The sequence below is a fragment of the Culex pipiens genome, chromosome 3 (genome assembly GCF_016801865.2).
Source record: "Culex pipiens pallens isolate TS chromosome 3, TS_CPP_V2, whole genome shotgun sequence".
In the NCBI taxonomy this organism is placed as follows: Eukaryota; Metazoa; Arthropoda; class Insecta; order Diptera; family Culicidae; genus Culex; species Culex pipiens.
Genome location: NC_068939.1, coordinates 102,428,914 through 102,451,334, shown reverse-complemented (window position 1 = coordinate 102,451,334; position 22,421 = coordinate 102,428,914).

Below are 22,421 nucleotides of genomic sequence, written 5' to 3'. Positions count from 1 at the left end.
TTGGCTAGTACAATTTTATTTAAAGTTTTTGTCCACCTTTCTTGTTATTTAAATTTTTATATTTTTTGCCCATAAGAATATTTGCATCAGCCTTATAAGTAACTGTCGAAGATTACTTATTAAAATTACATTGACATTTAAACCAATTTAAATATAAACGTGTTGAGGAAGTCTTACCTAAATATGAATTCAATTTAAACGTAAATAAAGGAAATATCATAAAAAGATAAAGAAAAGTCCGCTTTAACATAGGCAGATATATTTATTTCGTAATACTTGTCCAGTAAGATTTTCCTATTGGTCAATTGCAATTTTTCCGATTGATCGATTCGGCCGTTGCTGTGGTGATAATGATGAACACATTTTCGCGGGGTATACTTTTTCAGCAAGCTCAGCCATTTCTCCATTTTTTGATACTCTTCATGAACGCCTTACTTACCTAGCAAAGTTCCGAGCCAAGACAATAATGTGTTGGACCCATCCAGCAGCGAACGAAGCATCATTTTTAGATAAATTATATAACAACGTCATTAAATTTATCGTCATTAGGGAAGTTAAAAAGAATCAAATTAAAAATTCACCCTTTACAGAACTGGAGAAAAAAAAGTAACTGGGAAAGGCAAAAAACAATTTCTCCTTCCGCCAGCTTTTTTTGCCGCTAAATTTTCTTGATTTTCCACCTACTCCTCCTTCTTAACTCTTTACTGTGTGTGCGTGAACATTTTTCCGCTGGCCGCCTGTATAAGTGCGCGTAGTGAAAAAGGGGTGAGAGTGGGAGTTTCGTCGTGGATGGACATTTGGCAATGAGCAGAAAAAAAATCTCCAGAAACAGAAAGGATTCAGAAATTCAAATCACGTTGTATGTATAATTTCTAAAAAATAAATACAAGTGTGCGTGTGTCTATCTTTGTGCGAACACGCAAAATTCCCATTTCTCTGCCCACCACCCACTGCAACCCTCTCATTCTGCTTCCTGTGCCATTTCCAATGATGATTTCAGACGATTTCCACCACCCCCTACCGGACTTCTAGGGGACATCCTCCTACATCGTTCTTAGCGGAGCAGCAGAGTGAAGTCTCAGTGCTTTAGAAAATCCCCCACCCACGACCCGACCGACCAGCAGTTGTGACGATTGTGCCTTCGTTTGCCAGATACTGTAAACTGAAGTAAAATTGCCATTGATAGCTTTTCGAACTATTTCAATTGGTGTACGCGCACTTAACTCACAATCCAGAAATCGCCGGTTCGAATCCCGAGGCGGACACAAAAATTCTAAGTGTAATATAGGTATTCGGTGCCCCACGCCATGGCGGAAGGCAATTATTATTGAAATTGAATGTACCTAAAATGTTTTTTCGTGGAAAGGTAGCTAAGGGGGTCCCTTTTCGATATCTGTGACCTAAAAAATATTTCACCTAGGGATTTTCGATTTTTTGTCATTTTCAGTTTTTTAACTGTATAAATGGAGGCGCACGGTACTTTTCGTTACTTTGCGGTTGCACAGCACCTCCCAAATGCTTTCAATTGCAATGGATACTGATCAAAGGGGTAGTCCATGAAATATTTCACAATATTTAAGGCCCCACCCACCCTTACAACCCCCCCCCCCCCTCATCCCCCTTATTTATTTAACAAAGACAATAACATTATTTTTAGTATGAGGCGTCATCCATCAAGTATGGCATACTAAAATCAGCAAAAAATAACCCCCTCCCCCCAATGCCACACTTGTCACGCAACCCCCCCCCCCCCCCTAGAAAAGTCCGGCACGTTATGTAATTTGTTTTTTTTTTACATTTTTACTTTTTTTAGTTCTGAGTTCAATCAATGCCTTGTATCATGTTTGATTTATGAGTTAAGCTTATCAAACATCAAATAACTTTTTTGTGAACATTTTAAGCCTGAATTTTCATTTTTTTCTATTTCCAGTACTCTTGGTATCCTTACACAGTTAGTTGCATATACCTAGCTCGACTAATTTCAGCACAACCGATTAGCAGAAAAAGAAACAAAATTTACGGTTGATTTGGCTGACGAGTGTTAGGTAGTGCGATTCTCGGCATACTGCAAAATAAGTTCATTGTGTTTTTACAGGATAAGGTACAACAAGTGCATTATTTATATAAAACATTTGAAAATCAGGCATAAATAAATAAAATTGTTCGCTCTACAGCATTGCCTTGACGTTGTCGATTGCGAGATTCCTACTCAAAACTAGGTGCCCGAAGGCTTAATTGTTGAGGCAATTGCAAACCTCTTTTTACACCTTAGCTTCCATCCACCCCGGGATTCGAACTGACGACCATTAGATTGTGAGTCCAACTGCCTACCAGCGACTCCACCGAGACAGGACCCAGGGAGACGACTTCTACACCTGGACTGAGCTAACGACATAACCTTTAGGTTATACCGGAACCAACATTTACTTCCCCGTCCGACGGAAGCAAGATCAGACAAATCTCGTCTCGAAATATGCCACCGGGACCATCTGAGATCGAACCCAGGCCGACTGGGTGAGAGGCAACCACGCTTAGCCCTACACCACGGTTGTAAAATATTTACATAAAGTAATTCGATGTTTAATAAACGTAACTCATAAATCAAACATGATAAAAGGCATTAAGAAACAGAGTTGTTAATGATAGATATTATATACTTAAATCATTACTTACTTACTTGAATCATCAATCGTGATTTTAACAATAACAAAAATTAAAAACATATCCTATAAAAATGATAAGCTGTTAAATTGAACTCAGAATTATAAAATAAATTAAAATGTACAAAAAAAACAAGATTAGGGTCCAAAACATGTCGTACTTTTCAAGGGGGGGGGGAAGCGTAGTAAGCGTGCCAATGTGTGGCATTGGGGGGAGGGGGTTATTTTTTGCTGATTTTAGTGTGCCATACTTGATGGATGACGCCTCATACTAAAAATAATGTTATTGTCTTTGTTAAATAAATAAGGGGGATGAGGGGGGGGGTTGTAAGGGTGGGTGGGGCCTTAAATATTGTGAAATATTTCATGGACTACCCCTTTGATCAGTATCCATTGCAATTGAAAGCATTTGGGAGGTGCTGTGCAACCGCAAAGTAACGAAAAGTACCGTGCGCCTCCATTTATACAGTTAAAAAACTGAAAATGACAAAAAATCGAAAATCCCTAGGTGAAATATTTTCTAGGTCACAGATATCGAAAAGGGACCCCCTTAGCTACCTTTCCACGAAAAAACATTTTAGGTACATTCAATTTCAATAATAATTGCCTTCCGCCATGGCGTGTGCCCTCTTCCCGTGCCATACCTTCACACTTAGGAGACCCGGGAGGTGGAATCTTGTCGCAAAAAGAACTATACACGCCTGTGGATCCGTTGACGGGAACCACATAACAAGGTTTAGGAGGGCCACATTATAAGGTGTTACGTCGATTCCGTTTTTCAGTTGGCGGGACATTGTATCAAAAAGGTTTAAAGGTAAAGCCGTTGATCATTTGCGATGAAAATTGATCATAACTATATTTTTTCTGTATTAAATTCAATTTAACGAATTACAGCACGAAAAGGAATCAGCATGTGCCGGCTGTTGTGTTCAAATGCGTTTAAAAATTAATATAATGTTGTGGTACAATCATTGACGTCCTAGTTGCCAATCATTGATTAATGACGATCTCCATAACTTTACAAGGAAGGGGATAATCGTTACCAAAAGAAATCAGCATGTGTAGGGCACTATTCTAAACAACTTGTTGAAGGAATTTTGTCAAAATATTGAAAGCGACGCAAAATTTTATTTTATTTTTTATCTTCCATGATGGAAGTGTTTACGTTAACGTAACGGCTTTCGTATAGTTTTAACCTTAATCTTGGTTGTAAGGGAAGTGCATAGACTACGTGGAATTCAAAATTGAAATGTCCTACCCCCTGCCCTTCCCTGGCTTTTTCTCCATACAAAATTTAAAAAAAATTGTATGGCGTGGGGCTCTGCCATACAACCACCTTACAGGCCACGTTGTTTAAACACGACCCTAGTGGGTAATTTTATTCGGACATAGTTTATCATATTGAAGCTGTTAAAAATTTAAAATACGTTTGCATAAAATTACATAGGTACCATGACATAAATTCCCGGGATATTAGGAAGTGGAAAGTATTTCATTGTTTTGATGTGTTTCCTTCCAAAAATGCACATGTCGGTATGATTACAATGCATTCTATTTGTAATCATTTGGCTCAATGTAGGGCCCTGTGGGGTGACTAAATATTGACATCTAGGCAGGATTCGTCCTTCTTTATAACCTGAATCAAGCTACAAAATTCAGCAACTATCAAAGACACCCCGATATACGGTATTCACAGCCTCAGCCACAGCGATGCGAGGTTGTCCCTCCATTGAGCCAGCGTTGGTTCTTTGTTTCGAATGCGTAATAACACCCCAAAAGTCGACGCATGGTCCTAAACCCACTGCCGAAACATGGAGCATGGGGTCGTTGAAGATAACGCCGCTGTCCGCCGAAACCTCGGTTCCGGTCCAAACCAAATGTCGTACGTGTACTATAGTACCAACTAGACGACCTACTCGTCTATCCTAGGAAAAGGTTCGGTACTTTCCTATCCGCCCAGCGTCCTTGTTGTGTGTGGGAATGAAAAATGATGACGACAACGGGAAAGGCGAAAGGGTTCATTACAAATTCCGTTGTTTAAAGATCTTAATCAAAACGTTTATTTGTTTGTGTATTATCGTATGTGATGTGGAAAGGCAACCACCCGGAGGAGATGTCCTGATTAATTCATCCCAGTTTCGGAGGGGACGTACCTATAACCACAGTTGTTAGTTGCTGGACCGTGGTAGTTTTAGCATCGCACCGAATTAGCCCACACATGTGTGAGCATTGGTCTGAATAAATCAATCAGGTTGAATGAGCTTGATTAGAGATGTTTTATCGTCGCAGCGGAGGGAACGTGATGACCGATCCTTTCACGCAACCATAATCACCTGTCGTGGAGACAAAGCTTCTGTTGGGGACCAAAGCCAAATATGTTAGCACTTCTTAACATGATTCAAAACTTTATTGTTTTATTGTGTTGTAAAACTCACTTCCCACGTATTTCATGACAAAAACACAAAACTTTTCAACTGTTTTTGAGTGTCCAAAAGAAAAACTTTTGCAAGATAAATTAAAGCATATCATTAACTCGGCCGTTGTTATTTTTGTATTATTTGTATTCATGGACATATTTGTTTGTTTAATTAAAGTGACTTTAACCGAAATGTGCTCAGTATATTATGGAAATTTTAATTATAGACATACGCAAATATCAACAATTATGACTACCGAACTTTGATATCTAGTAAATCCCACACAAAAAAAGAGTATCAAACACAGTTCTTTATATTTTCTAATGGGGGAAAGGAAAGCAAATTGTTGAAAACCACTGATGTGCTTTATCGACTTAAAAGTTTCTTATTTTTGACATGACACATTAAAAAACATTTTCATTAAAAAAATAGTTTTAAAAAAGTAACTCAACACAATTTTAAAAACAGTTTGAACCAAATGTTTCTCCTCAAAAGTAAATATATATATAAAAAAAAACGAAGTTGACTTTATAGCTGTCGGCCACCATTGCTAGTACCAACCACTAGTGTCTTCCTTTTTATCTACAAGGACTTCGCCGCCCTGGGCTCCTAAGTGTATGAAAGTATGGCACGGAGCGACGGCGCCGAATACCCATATTTACACAAAGAATTTTAGAGCGCCCGCCGCGAGATTCGAACCGGCGACTTCTGGATTGTGAGTCCAGTGCGCGGTCCGATTGATCCACACGGGCGGGACAAAAAAAACAGAATGCAAAAACTGCTTCCAACGCACAATAATACGCGTACACAGGGTTAAATTTTCCAACACTCATTATGTTACAAACTTTTTTATACTTCTTATTCGTTAGCTTTGGCGCGTCGAAAAGGGTGATGAGTACTTATTTATTAGATTTAGTTGGTAAATCATATCTCTCACTGCCAACGGCGGGTATCGGATGGGACTCATCTTCCTATTCTATGCTGTTGCTGTTTTTTTAACAGCGTGTTCCACTGATGTCCTGCCTGTGTTTTATGTACTTAGAAAGTCCTACGTACAAAAGTTCGAAAGGGGGAAAGAGCCTTTCGTTTAAGATATAGACAAAGTTCTCGCGCTCGAGGTTATAAAGGAAAGGGAAGAAAAAAAAGCTAAATACATTATAGACTTCAAGAAAATACTGTCCAAACGGTCTTATGGATGGTATTGTATATGAGAAGAGATAAAAAAAGAGTTGAAAAAAATCTAATTAGTTCTGCCAGTACATGGGTCTGGCCGTTTCCATGAGAACGTTTTACCGATTTTTAATTGCTAAGAAATACTTGATTGCACTTTCATTGTATCGGAAAAGATTTTTAAAGAAATTAATCAAATGATGGATGTTAAACAAGCATGAAATATTTGGCTAGAGTTGTCAATATCTTTCATTTAAATCTTTTCACTAAAAATATATAAGTCGAGATGTTGGCGTAATTTCAACATTTTGTGAGCAACTTCTTTACTTTTCCTTATGTCTCTTTCTGTTTTTAAAAGTTATATTTTGTGATCATCTTTGTCGATGAACATATACATCTGCTTTTTGTTTAGAAAGTCACTTGAGTGTTTAAAATTGAAAAAAAAAATGCGATTGCAAGCATATCCCTACAATTAAAAAACCCTCAAAAGCTAGAGATAAAAATGATTTTATATTTAAAAAAAAAGTAAAGAAACATTTCTATAGACTTATCACAAATAACTATTGACAGTAAGCTTGCCAAAAAAATGGCTTTTATACTATGGGTAATCACAGTTTTTGTTAAATAGTTAAGATTTGAAACTATGTTTTGTGGAACAATAAAGGGCATGAAACATAAACAACAGTAAATAAATGTATCACAACACAAAAACCATATTATCCTAGTTGTGAATCTATTAGAATCTTAAAAAAACAACCGCCACTGACTTGCTATGCGCAAACAAATGGTACAGTCAGCTGTGGCGCATCGACAAACATAGGACGAAATATGACAATCGTTTTGGCCATGTTTCTATTCAATAATTTTAAAGGTCATTCAAAAGCATCCATTTCGAATTTGTAGCTTTTCAGAAAAGCAAATTATTCGCTCTACAGCATTGCCTTGGTGTTCTCGACTGCGAGATTCCTACTCGAAACTAGGTGTCCGAAGGCTTGATTGTTGAGGCAATTGAAAACCTCTTCTCACACCTTAGCTTTCATCCACCCCGAGATTCAATTCAAAGTGACGACCTTTGGATTGTGAGTCCAACTGCCTACCAGCGACTCCACGCGAGACAGGATCCAGGGAGACAACTCATACACCTGGACTGAGCTAACGATCTAACCTCTAGGGGAGACCGTGGCCAACATTTACTTCCCCGTCCGACGGAAGGCGTGTAGCTTTTATGTTTTCCAAAATCGACTATCGGTAGTGATGGACTGATTCGTTCCCGTGCGATAAGCAAGAATGAAGCAATCCCGAAAAATGTTTTGTTTTTCTTAATGGGTAACAAATTTGACTTTTCATTATCTATCACAGGGCTATATTATTTGGGTGTTCTATCCTAATTTTAAATGAGCTCGATTGGATGAAAACTATAGCAACCAAGCCAACTGCTTTTTCCATACGATTTTGTAGAAAGAAATTTAGCCGGACTATAGCCGGCATAAGCATAAGCATAAGCGAGTAGGATTTGGTGTATATAACATTGAAGTTATAATATTGAAAATTAACGCTTAAAAGTAAACTATAAATAGTTAACAATCGCAATCACAGGTTTTTCAATAAAATTTTCTACTTTTGGATTTATTGTATTTTAAATGATGTATTCTAGCAAAATAATGCCAAAAGCCGTTGTGGGTTTGTAAACAAAGAGTGTGTCCCTTGTAAACATCCTCTAGCATAAACAGGACACACTCTTTGTTTACAAATCCACAACGGCCCATTTGCATTGTTTTGCAAGTTTTGTAATATCAAACTTAAATTAGTCCGATGACCAAATTTTACTGCAAATGAGTGTTTGTCGCTTTTCTATGTAAAACTGTTTTTTATAATTAATTAATTCGACATCTAGACAAAATTGTGAAATTGAAATAATGTTACCGAATAACCTGTGTTGACCTCGATGGCGAGGGTCCTAAATCCTAACGGTCATTTCCAAGTATGCAGAGGCTCAAGGCTATCTTAAGTGCGCAAAGGGATTGAAATGAACTTTTAATTGCTTAGGAGTGACCCGTTCTGAATCCATCAACTGGTTATACATTGAGTTAGAACAAAATCTTCAAGTACGAACAATTTAATTCGGAATACTTTACATCGTTAAAACCATCAGATTATTTATTATCATGTGAAAATCGGCTACCTGAATATTCCATCCCCTTACAAGACAGGACATCGCGAATTGACCAGTTCCCCACCAGGACAATTTCATCCTTCGTTACGGGTCGACCCTCATCATGAACTGGTCACTTTAATTATTCACAGTCAGTCCATCAGGCATAAATCATCATTCCGAACGCAGAAGTAACGGCACTGCCGGATTTGCCTCAAAGTTCATGTCCGATGACCCTTCCATATCTCGTGCCACTTTCATAAGGGTCAAGACATATTCCTCCAGTTTTCATTAGCAGCGAAACAAGTTTTATTGCATGTAACTTCTACATGTGCAACAAAATAACCAATGGCCATCAACGTCGCCATTTACATACAACGAAGGACCTCTTCCACTCACCTAAAGTGTACGCGTAATCGGATCATAATAATTAAAAGTGCAAGCGTCTCCAACTGACCAGTACGGAACTAGCTAGGAACATGAATTAAAATAAGACAACCCTTCGTACCACGAACGAACCCTAAGGAAGCAAGGGATATAAAAAGGTCAATGGGACGTTACTTCTAACTGACCTTTTAAATTTAGACCTCAGCCACATGTGAACTGCCCCAGACTGACCGTTTGGACTTGGAATCTTGACCCTTTTGATACGATGTTGTAAGTACGTCATAATAAAAAAAACTTATTTGCTTGACCCTTTGCCGGCTGCCAACAAGATTCATTTCTACGGGACATGTTTTAGTTTAAATTATTTAAATCTAAAATATCTGTTTTTACATAAACATGATGGTTGAATCGTTGAGATGCACCACAAAGAAAAAAAGAATTGATTTCTTTTTTTTTGCGGCAAAACCATTAATATTTTTTTCAGATTACGGCGGCTCAGCTCATCTTTAACAGGTAAAAAGAAGTCAAAGTTAGACATTTCTTAGATTTTTTGAAATCCCGTTTTTTCATTCTATCTTCCACAACTTTTTAGATTAAATAGTTTTATTAAATTAATGTGAACTATAATAAAATGGGATTTACATGCTCTAGCTGTTTCGTATCCAGCAAAATTCAAATCAAACATTAAATGAGACACATAATACCATAAGTGAGATGGGGGTAAGACGGCCACCCTAAAGGAGAAGTCTCATAAAATTTACACAACAGATTATTTTGACCTCAAATTACGTACATATTGTTCTACTAGTAGTCCATTATAGAAATGATATAAATTAGTTGGTCTAAAAACCAATATTTAAAAAATAATTGAAATCGTAAATATTTATATGAAATACGCAGGGTAAGACTTATAACTATTTTGGTCTAAAAAATCAAGTTTCAAATGTGAAAAAACGCTGTTTAAAAAAAATCATATTTTGGCTCAGTGAATTTCATATTATTGCGACCACATTTTATGAAAAACTGTGAATTTTTACTACGAAGCAAACACAATTTAATGCAAAATAATTAGTTTTTGTATTTCGATTAGAATAAGTAAATCAAAATTATTTAAACAACATTAAATTAGCGATTTTTATGAAAAGTTGATATTATTTCATACTATTCAATGAGTTTTGCTATATCACAGTAAAGAATGTTGTCAAAACGGTAGCTATCAGCATTTTGATAAAAAAAATGGATAGTTTAATTGAAAATGCTTTTCCTCATCTACAAATATGTCTTAATAGTAAAAAAAAACGTCAAAAATATAATCTATATCAAATAAAATTTACAAATTACGGGTGGCCGTCTTGCCCCCAAATAAATTATTTTTTTCAGCATTTTTTGCAAATAGCTCATCGCATTTTTAAAACTTTTCCGAGGGAAATAATCTTGGGAAAACTTCAATTTAACATGAAAAAATATTTGAAGACAGGAAAACATATTGTTATCTAACAAAAATGCCTAAGTTGTAATTCATAAAAGTTACATCCAGTTTCAAGTTCAAAAATTATTTGTTTATTTTGAGCTATCTTTATACTATTTCAAACAATATGTTTGGCAAAGGTGACTCCATATGCATTATTTAGCATGACAGTATTGCTAAACACAGTGTTGGAATTCGAGCGAGAAGAAGGAAAGCATTTCTCGCTCGCGAACGAGGGAGAGAACTTGTAGTACTTTTCTCTTCTCGCTCGCGCTCGCATTTTCGTTCGCGTTCTCGCTCTCGGCGCGAGCGCTTGCGAGCGCCTCTGGCTATCCGTTCGTCCCAAGCTAGCAATTTGTTTATCAGGCTTATGAATACGGACCAGGCGATGGTATAAAGGTGTAACTTCAATCGCTGAGTTGTTTTTTGTTCGTTTTTAACACGTTCAACTTCTCGCGAACGGGCAATTCTGGCTCGCGAGAAAGCCCGTTCGCGAGCGGTGGAGAGCACGGGCAATCGGTGAGTTTCTCTCGGCAGCTCGAGACTCGCGGCGAGAACTCGAGAGAGAGAAATTTATCTCGCGAGAGCGCGATAATACCAACACTGGCTAAACATTTTAGGTAGAACTTCATTTTTTTTTTTTTTCACACAAAGCACACAAAATATCTTCAAAAACTACCTGAACTATCGATAACATTTTTCAATTTACTCTTGAAGCATTGTCTTCACAAGGGTTTACAACAAAGTTATACTGTTTCAGCAATCACAATGTTTCAAGATTAACACTGGAACACCCAACGCAGGTCAAACTTACACGGACGCCCAAGCCTCCCAAAAAGTTGGAACGGTAGCTTTAACTCGCTGGTGAGATCAATAACATCGTTCCAACATTTTTTTTTGTCACGCTTAATTGCCTCCGCAGAATTCTTAGCAAATATTTTTTTACAGGCCCAAAAAAATTGAATGGATTTAATAGCATCAATTACAGATTCAATCAGGAGTTCTGCAAAGTTCTAGGATGATCTCCTCAAGGATGATATAGACAAATCATTGGAAAAAGAATCGTCCTGATTTGTTGAGTTATGCTCGAGAACCAGCGAATTAAAATTACCGTTCCATTTTTTTTAGGTGTTGGAAGTTGGAATGTTGATTTTTAGAGATTTTTTATTGTGATTCATATGTTTACAGGACCTTATAAATAAGCCTAGATTCCATAAATGCAACGATTTTGAAAGAATAAGTCAACAGCTCACCCGTTGATGGGTACCCGTATTTATATTTATTGTAGTTATGCAGTTTATATCCTGTTGAAAGCCACGGTATACAAGTAAGAAAGTCTGCAATGATTTATACAATTCATACAATTAAATGAAGAATTATCATCGAAAAAAACTTAGAAATAATATTTGCTGCAGTATCGCAAATGAGTTATTTTCAAATGCATTTCAAAGTCATGTTCAAAAGAACATGATTGATTTTGAATAAATGAAGAGACGTGTTGGATCTTATCCAGCAATTCGAGCAAAATGCCATACAAGACATCTTGCAACATTTTTTATGCTAACACTATGTTGCATTCAATACTAACATAAGAGTAAGCAACATAAAGTTGCATACAACATTAAACTTATTGAATGCAAGATTATGAGCGTTTAACATTGATGACGCATGAAATTTTTCATGCGAGTGAAAAGCTATGTTACCATACGCTAAGATTTGTTTAAATAAAACAAAACGGGTCATTCATGCAAACATGTCAGGACATGTAGTAACAGTTCAATAGGGCGAATCTCCGTTTGTAAACAAGCAGTCTATCCCCCTCTTACTTGACGTGAACTGCCACTTGAGCAAAACGGATAGACTGCTTGTTTACAAATACAGATTCGCCCTATTGAACTGTTACTACGGATTTCTTAAGTGTACTTAGCTCGAATCCCAAATATTGATTGATTGGATGCAGCAGGGCATGGCGCTCTGGTCTTGAAGTTTAAATGAGATGTTGCCATTTTGAAATACTTAAAGCTGGTACCAATTTTATTGTAAGTTTTTTTTTCATCTGCCTTTCAAGCCTAATTTTCAACATTTTAAAATAAAAATTATCACAAAACCTTATATAAATTACAAGCTCTTCCCGGCAAACTTCGTCCTGCCCTTTTTTGGTTTACTGACGTTTCTTGCTTGTTTGCTAATTCAGCCTCCTGTGATCAAAATTTGATTTTACGCAGCTTTCTCCATACAATCTGCAGATTTTCCGGAATAGGTTCCAGAGTGGCCAAAGTTGTCACTTTTTGGCGTAAGAACCTTCCTTGGACTTTTACGAACCCAACGCAGCAAAGAGCGCTCCGATCCGACTTTCCGTTATCAACTGATGCGCGTTCGAACAAAACTGTCGAAATTTTTTATATATATAGATATATATAGATTACAGTGAAAAAATTGCCAACTATCAATGAATTAAAGGAAATATTTAACTCTCTCTCAAAGTGCTAGGTCTAGTTACAAGCTGTGATCCAAAAAAATATCACCAAATATTTTATGAACATTAAACAATGTATATCAAATATAGTTAATAATCGATTAGGGTGGGGTAGTCATCAATGAGACACTTGTGGTTTTTAACTTTCAACAATTTTTGTATTTTTCTAGCAGCATGTTTTAATGAACTTTTTGCTATTCCGTCGTGAAACTACTTACTTTTCCTGTCATTCTTGAACGACGAAATAGCCTACTTTTCTGTACCAAAAATAACAGAATCGAATAGCAACACTTTTCAAAATAAATGCTGAAAAGTTCTACTTTTCAGCACTGAAATGAGTGCTAAAAAGTTGAACTTTTCAGCACTTGTTTCGAAAAGTAACACTTTTCAACATTTTTTTGATTTAAACGATTTATTGACAAAATACATGAAAATTTGACATAAAATTTCACTCAATCAATGGGTGTTTTTCGGAATTGCAAAAAATGTTGTATGGACCTCGTTGCGTCTTTCAATTACGAAAATTTTGGTACCCAGACATGTATAGGTCATCGCTGAAATTTTAAAGTTATCGCAGTTTTAGTGAAAAAAGTTGATTTTTGCCGATTTCGTCATTTTCCCTTTTTTGCGCGCGGCGCGTCGAAAACCCCAGTTTTTATGTTAAAAAAATCATATCTTCGAAACGTATTAATGGATATCCGCAAATTTTTGATATGTTATGTAAAATATTACAAAGAATCAGGGAAAAATATTTTCAGACTTGGGCTCTTTGGTCCCGTGACCTTGAAATCGGCAAATGAAGTTTACATAGGACCTTTTCAAATATTCAGCTAGTTTTTTTGGACCTCAACATATTTTTGCTTAAAAGCCCAACTAATAACCTTTCTTTTGAATTGTGGCGCTCTAAAATTGGTTCAGCCGTTCCGGCGACGAAAAATGCCATTTTTTGGACCACCCTATTTCGGATAGGACCACCCTAATCGCCAAACAAAAAAAATACGGGTCTAATTATTTGGGCCAAGGAACCCCCACTCCAAATTTGAGCCAAATCGGAGCACTTTTGATTTGGAGACTTCCTGTTTGACGTGGAATGGCTGAATAATAATAATAATAATAACAATAATAATAATAATAATAATAATAATAATACTAATAATACTAATAATACTAATAAAAGTAGTAATAATAATAATAATAATAATAATAATAATAATAATAATAATAATAATAATAATAATAATAATAATAATAATAATAATAATAATACTAATAATAGTAATAATAATAATAATAATAATAATAATAATAATAATAATAATAATAATAATAATAATAATAATAATAATAATAATAATAATAATAATAATAATAATAATAATAATAATAATAATAATAATAATAATAATAATATAATAATAATAATAATAATAATAATAATAATAATAATAATAATAATAATAATAATAATAATAATAATAATAATAATAATAATAATAATAATAATAATAATAATAATAATAATAATAATAATAATAATAATAATAATAATAATAATAATAATAATAATAATAATAATAATAATAATAATAATAATAATAATAATAATAATAATAATAATAATAATAATAATAATAATAATAATAATAATAATAATAATAATAATAATAATAATAATAATAATAATAATAATAATAATAATAATAATAATAATAATAATAATAATAATAATAATAATAATAATAATAATAATAATAATAATAATAATAATAATAATAATAATAATAATAATAATAATAATAATAATAATAATAATAATAATAATAATAATAATAATAATAATAATAATAATAATAATAATAATAATAATAATAATAATAATAATAATAATAATAATAATAATAATAATAATAATAATAATAATAATAATAAATAATAATAATAATAATAATAATAATAATAATAATAATAATAATAATAATAATAATAATAATAATAATAATAATAATAATAATAATAATAATAATAATAATAATAATAATAATAATAATAATAATAATAATAATAATAATAATAATAATAATAATAATAATAATAATAATAATAATAATAATAATAATAATAATAATAATAATAATAATAATAATAATAATAATAATAATAATAATAATAATAATAATAATAATAATAATAATAATAATAATAATAATAATAAATAATAATAATAATAATAATAATAATAATAATAATAATAATAATAATAATAATAATAATAATAATAATAATAATAATAATAATAATAATAATAATAATAATAATAATAATAATAATAATAATAATAATAATAATAATAATAATAATAATAATAATAATAATAATAATAATAATAATAATAATAATAATAATAATAATAATAATAATAATAATAATAATAATAATAATAATAATAATAATAATAATAATAATAATAATAATAATAATAATAATAATAATAATAATAATAATAATAATAATAATAATAATAATAATAATAATAATAATAATAATAATAATAATAATAATAATAATAATAATAATAATAATAATAATAATAATAATAATAATAATAATAATAATAATAATAATAATAATAATAATAATAATAATAATAATAATAATAATAATAATAATAATAATAATAATAATAATAATAATAATAATAATAATAATAATAATAATAATAATAATAATAATAATAATAATAATAATAATAATAATAATAATAATAATAATAATAATAATAATAATAATAATAATAATAATAATAATAATAATAATAATAATAATAATAATAATAATAATAATAATAATAATAATAATAATAATAATAATAATAATAATAATAATAATAATAATAATAATAATAATAATAATAATAATAATAATAATAATAATAATAATAATAATAATAATAATAATAATAATAATAATAATAATAATAATAATAATAAAAATAATAATAATAATAATAATAATAATAATAATAATAATAATAATAATAATAATAATAATAATAATAATAATAATAATAATAATAATAATAATAATAATAATAATAATAATAATAATAATAATAATAATAATAATAATAATAATAATAATAATAATAATAATAATAATAATAATAATAATAATAATAATAATAATAATAATAATAATAATAATAATAATAATAATAATAATAATAATAATAATAATAATAATAATAATAATAATAATAATAATAATAATAATAATAATAATAATAATAATAATAATAATAATAATAATAATAATAATAATAATAATAATAATAATAATATAATAATAATAATAATAATAATAATAATAATAATAATAATAATAATAATAATAATAATAATAATAATAATAATAATAATAATAATAATAATAATAATAATAATAATAATAATAATAATAATAATAATAATAATAATAATAATAATAATAATAATAATAATAATAATAATAATAATAATAATAATAATAATAATAATAATAATAATAATAATAATAATAATAATAATAATAATAATAATAATAATAATAATAATAATAATAATAATAATAATAATAATAATAATAATAATAATAATAATAATAATAATAATAATAATAATAATAATAATAATAATAATAATAATAATAATAATAATAATAATAATAATAATAATAATAATAATAATAATAATAATAATAATAATAATAATAATAATAATAATAATAATAATAATAATAATAATAATAATAATAATAATAATAATAATAATAATAATAATAATAATAATAATAATAATAATAATAATAATAATAATAATAATAATAATAATAATAATAATAATAATAATAATAATAATAATAATAATAATAATAATAATAATAATAATAATAATAATAATAATAATAATAATAATAATAATAATAATAATAATAATAATAATAATAATAATAATAATAATAATAATAATAATAATAATAATAATAATAATAATAATAATAATAATAATAATAATAATAATAATAATAATAATAATAATAATAATAATAATAATAATAATAATAATAATAATAATAATAATAATAATAATAATAATAATAATAATAATAATAATAATAATAATAATAATAATAATAATAATAATAATAATAATAATAATAATAATAATAATAATAATAATAATAATAATAATAATAATAATAATAATAATAATAATAATAATAATAATAATAATAATAATAATAATAATAATAATAATAATAATAATAATAATAATAATAATAATAATAATAATAATAATAATAATAATAATAATAATAATAATAATAATAATAATAATAATAATAATAATAATAATAATAATAATAATAATAATAATAATAATAATAATAATAATAATAATAATAATAATAATAATAATAATAATAATAATAATAATAATAATAATAATAATAATAATAATAATAATAATAATAATAATAATAATAATAATAATAATAATAATAATAATAATAATAATAATAATAATAATAATAATAATAATAATAATAATAATAATAATAATAATAATAATAATAATAATAATAATAATAATAATAATAATAATAATAATAATAATCATAATAATAATAATAATAATAATAATAATAATAATAATAATAATAATAATAATAATAATATTAACTTTATATAAAAAAAATTCGACGGTTTTGTTCGAACGCGAATCAGTTCAATACGGAGCGTCAGATCAAGGTGCTCTTTGCTGCGTTGGAATCGTATAAGCCCAAGGAAGGTTTATACGTTAACTAATTGACACTTTGGCCACTCTGGAATCGATTCCGGAGCATTGGCAAATTGTATGGAGAAAGCTATGTAAAATCAAATTTTGATCACAGGATTCAAACATGTATGAATAACTTTTCAAGGGAGCGTCCATAACCAAAGCCACTTTTATGGCAGACGTGTATCCATACACCTTTTCCCCAAACATGAGCCTGATTGGTTGAAGCTACGAATTGTGAGAGCCATTTTTTGTTCCCCGTGTCTCATTGATGACTACTCTATCCTATACAATTTTTAATAGAAATTGCTCTTCCTATGGAACTTTTGATAGCAATATTTGTTTTCATGAACTTTGTGTAGCTAAATGTTGAGTATGAGTTGTTGTGATTAGTGCAGTGCCTGTGACGACGCGCAGTCCTGTTTTTTCGTGTTCTCTTTTGTGTCGCTATTTGTGTGCATGAGGTGATTGGTCCGTATAATTAAATAATGGCATAAATAATGGGGACGCGCAGTCCTGTTTTTAATGTTTTCTTCTTCTTCTTCTATTTACTTTTTTTAAGTTCGCGCGTTTGTTGGCCGATGAGTCTTTTTTGATCTCTTTGTATAGTTTTCGTTAGAAACGATCCGAAATTTTATTTTTATTTTTTTTTTAGACAAGCAAGTTGTATTGCTGGATTAAGTCCTTTCTATATCATCGATGATCGGAAGGCACGCCGACGAATATGTTTTAAGATTTATGATATAAAATCGTTATCTTCCTACATCACCGTTGATCGGGAGGCACGCCAACGAAGAATTTCTGGAGAATCGCGGTCGAATTAATACTGTATTTAAATCTCTAAATAGCTATCTTTCCGCAGCCAGCTGCCTAAGATTTTAATTTTTTCAACCGATAAACCAATTGCTTATGGTCGCATCACCTACCACAGTGAATCCAGACCTCATACCCATCTTACTAACCCCCCAAAACTCATGTGATGCTTTGTCGGAGACGCAGCCGATTTAGCGGTCTCCAGCACTCAAGTATCGGCTAACATTCCTATCCACTTCCCTGTGTCTTACCACTGCACTATGGTACATTGGGTGGCCAAGTTTCAAAAAAGTTACCTTCTCCAAATATTGTTTGGTATTTTTTTCTCGAAAGTAAACATTCTAACTAAGAAAAATCCAAATTTTCAAAGCTCTAAGTTTGTTCATTACGGAGATACGCAAGCTGAAAGTCAAAAAATGGAGTAAAAAACTAGCGTTTTTCGTAAAAAAGGCTGATTGTTTAATTTTAACATAGCTCAGCCATTTTAAATATTTCATTAGGACAATTATACATCGTTGGAAAGGTAATGAGATAAGCTTTGAAACTATTAATAGATAAAATGTTGTTTCCAAACCAAAAACTGACGTTTTCATCGAATAACTGAAGCATTTTTTTGACAAAACTTATTTTTTGTGTTTGTTAATCGAGTACTTTTTTTGCTAACCTATGCTAAACATGAAACTAAGATCACTTGAAAGATTGGATCATAATCTAACATTGCTGAAATTTCCAGCCTGCGATTTTTTGCGTTTTCGGAGATATGCCATTTTGAACATTTACGTTTTATCAAAATTTGCTGCAATCTACATATGCGTCCGTTTATTTCACTTGCTTTGCTACCTACTTCGTGGGCATCGTCGCTTCAAAAATCAATAACTGGTTTCAAGAAGTTCGAAATGACTTTATTGGAATTTTCTGTTGCCTACATTGAAAATTGAGTACCTTAGTTAAAATAAGGTATTCGTACCGAAGTTTCTCAAGCGAAACTGGAGAATCTCAGTTTGATACCGAAAAAAGTATTCAGCAAAATAATGACTTAGCATGATGAATTTCTGCGATCATTCCATGAAACTGATCCACATTTAAGTTCTATGTTGGTTAGTACAAAACATCATAAAAAGTACCTTTAACATATCCTGAAGCCGTCAGAAACTCAATAATCAAAAGAATTTTCATGAACAAGAACATTAGGATTAGTTAGAATATGTTTTGTATTTTATCGTTTTACTTCATAATTAATATTTTGGATAAAAGTCTCAAGTTATATGACATGGACTCACAAAAAGAAACACACAGCATTAAAAATAAATATTTGACTAAAAATGAATTTATTACGCTTAACAAAATTTTGTTGGAGGGGAGGAGGGGAGGGGGGGGTGAAAGAAAGAGGAGGGAGGGGTTGTGTCCTTAAAGTGGGAATGTATTAGCTTATCCATAATTTAATAATATAAACTTGCAATACAATATACACGCAACTCTGTTGCACTTGCAAATGTATGAAAAGACTATTTATTATAAACAATCAACTATTGAAAAACATGAAAAGTCATAAAAATGGACGTATATCATTTCAATACCATACAATTACCCAAATTTGTATGAAAAAACATTTAAAAAGCAAAAAAAATAATTTGGCCGCCTGTTTGTACGGAGATGGCCCATACAGACATGCATTGGCACTGCACGCTGTTAGCACGCGTGCTATTTTAACGGATAGCACTGCGCTTTCAATCATAGCACTCGCCCTGGCACTCGAACAAAAATGGTAACCAGGTTGATTTTTCATTTGTTGATATCAAGTTTACTGTCATTATAGTCCAGAATGTGGTGAAAATAATTACAACCACATTCATCTGTATATTTGGTGCAGTGCTAGTGTTCAAGGAATGTAAGCAGAAGATCCATGGTTCTGATCCCTTCAAGGTGAACTTTTTTTTTTGCTTTTAGCAAAAAATTGTAATTTTTTTTATTCAACGCAGATCCTGGAATCAAAATAATAATCTTCATGATCGTTGGAAGTACCCGAAAATCAGTTCCAGGTGGCCTGGAGATATAAATGGACGTGACAAGGCTGACATTTGAATGGGTACAAAATTAGAATTTTAACACTCTGAAGATTTAGCGAACTCTAAGATTTATTTTTTATGGAAGAATCTGGAATAAGGTATGTTGCAGTTGTAATAGATTCCCGTTGGCCGGTAATTTAATTAGCTTGAGAACATTTATTTAAAAGACTCCCTAAAAAGGAAAAAAAATCTATGAGTGCTAAATGGGAGTGCTAAATAATAGCACTAGCACAGGGCTGGAGTAGCATGCTTTGAACTTGGTGTAAGTGCTAAATTTGAAGTGCCAGTGCAGAGCGTGCCAATGCACGTCTGGGCCCATAGTGCACTGGTCGTGGCCGGCGTCGCTTATTGATCAGTATGATAGGGACCTTTGAAAATTGCGAAGGGGTGATGATTGGTTCCTACTTTTCACCCTTGGTCCACGGAGCAATTTTTAGGGGTCCTAGGGGGGGGGGGGGTCCTGACACCAATGCTATGCTATGCTAAATGTTCAGTATGAGTTGCTAAACAAAACGTAGCGCAATCCAAAGAATCCCGGAGTGGAAGGGTCTTTGGCGTAAGAAAAAGAGGTTTGGGTGTACTCCCCTTCCGACATCTAGGGTCGAGCAGAAACTTGCAATAGAGACCTGTGGATTGTTCATGTCGTTGTTTTATTTGTTCGTTGCTTATTTTAGATTTGTATGATTGAAAATTTGTCATCAAAAAGAGAAGTAAGCAGCGTTTACTGTAGTTATTTATTTATTTGACATAGTTCGAACTCTTTCGCAACTGCTATACAAATCAAATCGAGTTGCGATTTGTAGCACAAACAAATTTAATCGCTTGGAAGTATTGTAAATTCATAAAATTGAATTTCCACCTCAAATTTCCCTCTTTACTTAATATATCTCTTCTCCCAGTTTACATTCATCGTTTACTCTTTCTCTCATACTCTCGTTCTAACTCGTTCTGTTCTTATAATTCACGACACAATATACTCGTTCTTTACAAACTTGCAGAGTTTTTTGCTAGTGGCACAACTTTTAATAGTTTAGACGGTTTGTTTTGTATTGTTGTTTCCACCTTAATATTTCAGACGGTTCTATCGACACCGTTTTGAGGGTTCAGTGTGTTTTATTTTAGTTTTGTGTTGTATTGGATTTAATAGAATCTTGCTTATGTGAAGTGAATTTTGAATTAATCGATAATTGCTCCAATTATGATATAATAATTTGCATACCTTTTATAAGCAACGATTAGCAGTTGGCTCTTCGGAATTTTATGTGTTGAATATTGTTTCTTTTCGAAAGCACCAATTTTATATTATTATATTTTGTTGTATATTTTATTGTCCAATACGTGGACACTACAAAACCTTTGATTCAAAAATGTTATGTGTATATTTTGATGTAAAACTTCATCCAGTATAATTCATGTTCCTAAATTAATTTCGCATTACTGCAATATTATTACACGCTGGTAAAATTTGCTAGCCTGGATGATTTTACGCTAGTGCTAGCTTTGGTGATGATTAACACAAAACGAAGAATAATTTAGAGTAAATTTTTTGCAAAGGAGATTGATTTGTTTTCAATAATCCTTCTGAGAAATGCGGAATATGGACTCGATGCAATAAATAGTACTGAGTGGAAATGTAGCTTTTATTTTTATTTTCCACAATTAGCCTATGGCACTTTTTGTTGTTTGATAAACATTTTACAAATATTTGTATATTTTTACACCCACTTGTTTGGAAAATAAATTCGTAATGACACATAATCATAAGAATTATAACATAATATTTTTACAACTTCTACTCCTTATTTATTACTTTCATTGCATACCATCGACGTTTATTGGGAAATTTCACAGAAAGATGATTAACTGTTTCAAATCATTCAAATTATTGCAATAACATAAATATATACGGAGTCTTGTTTATTTTTCGATTTAAGCAGTTTTCATCAATTTTTGTGTTCATAGTTTCGTACAACCGCTGGGTAGCTTTATTTAATTGTC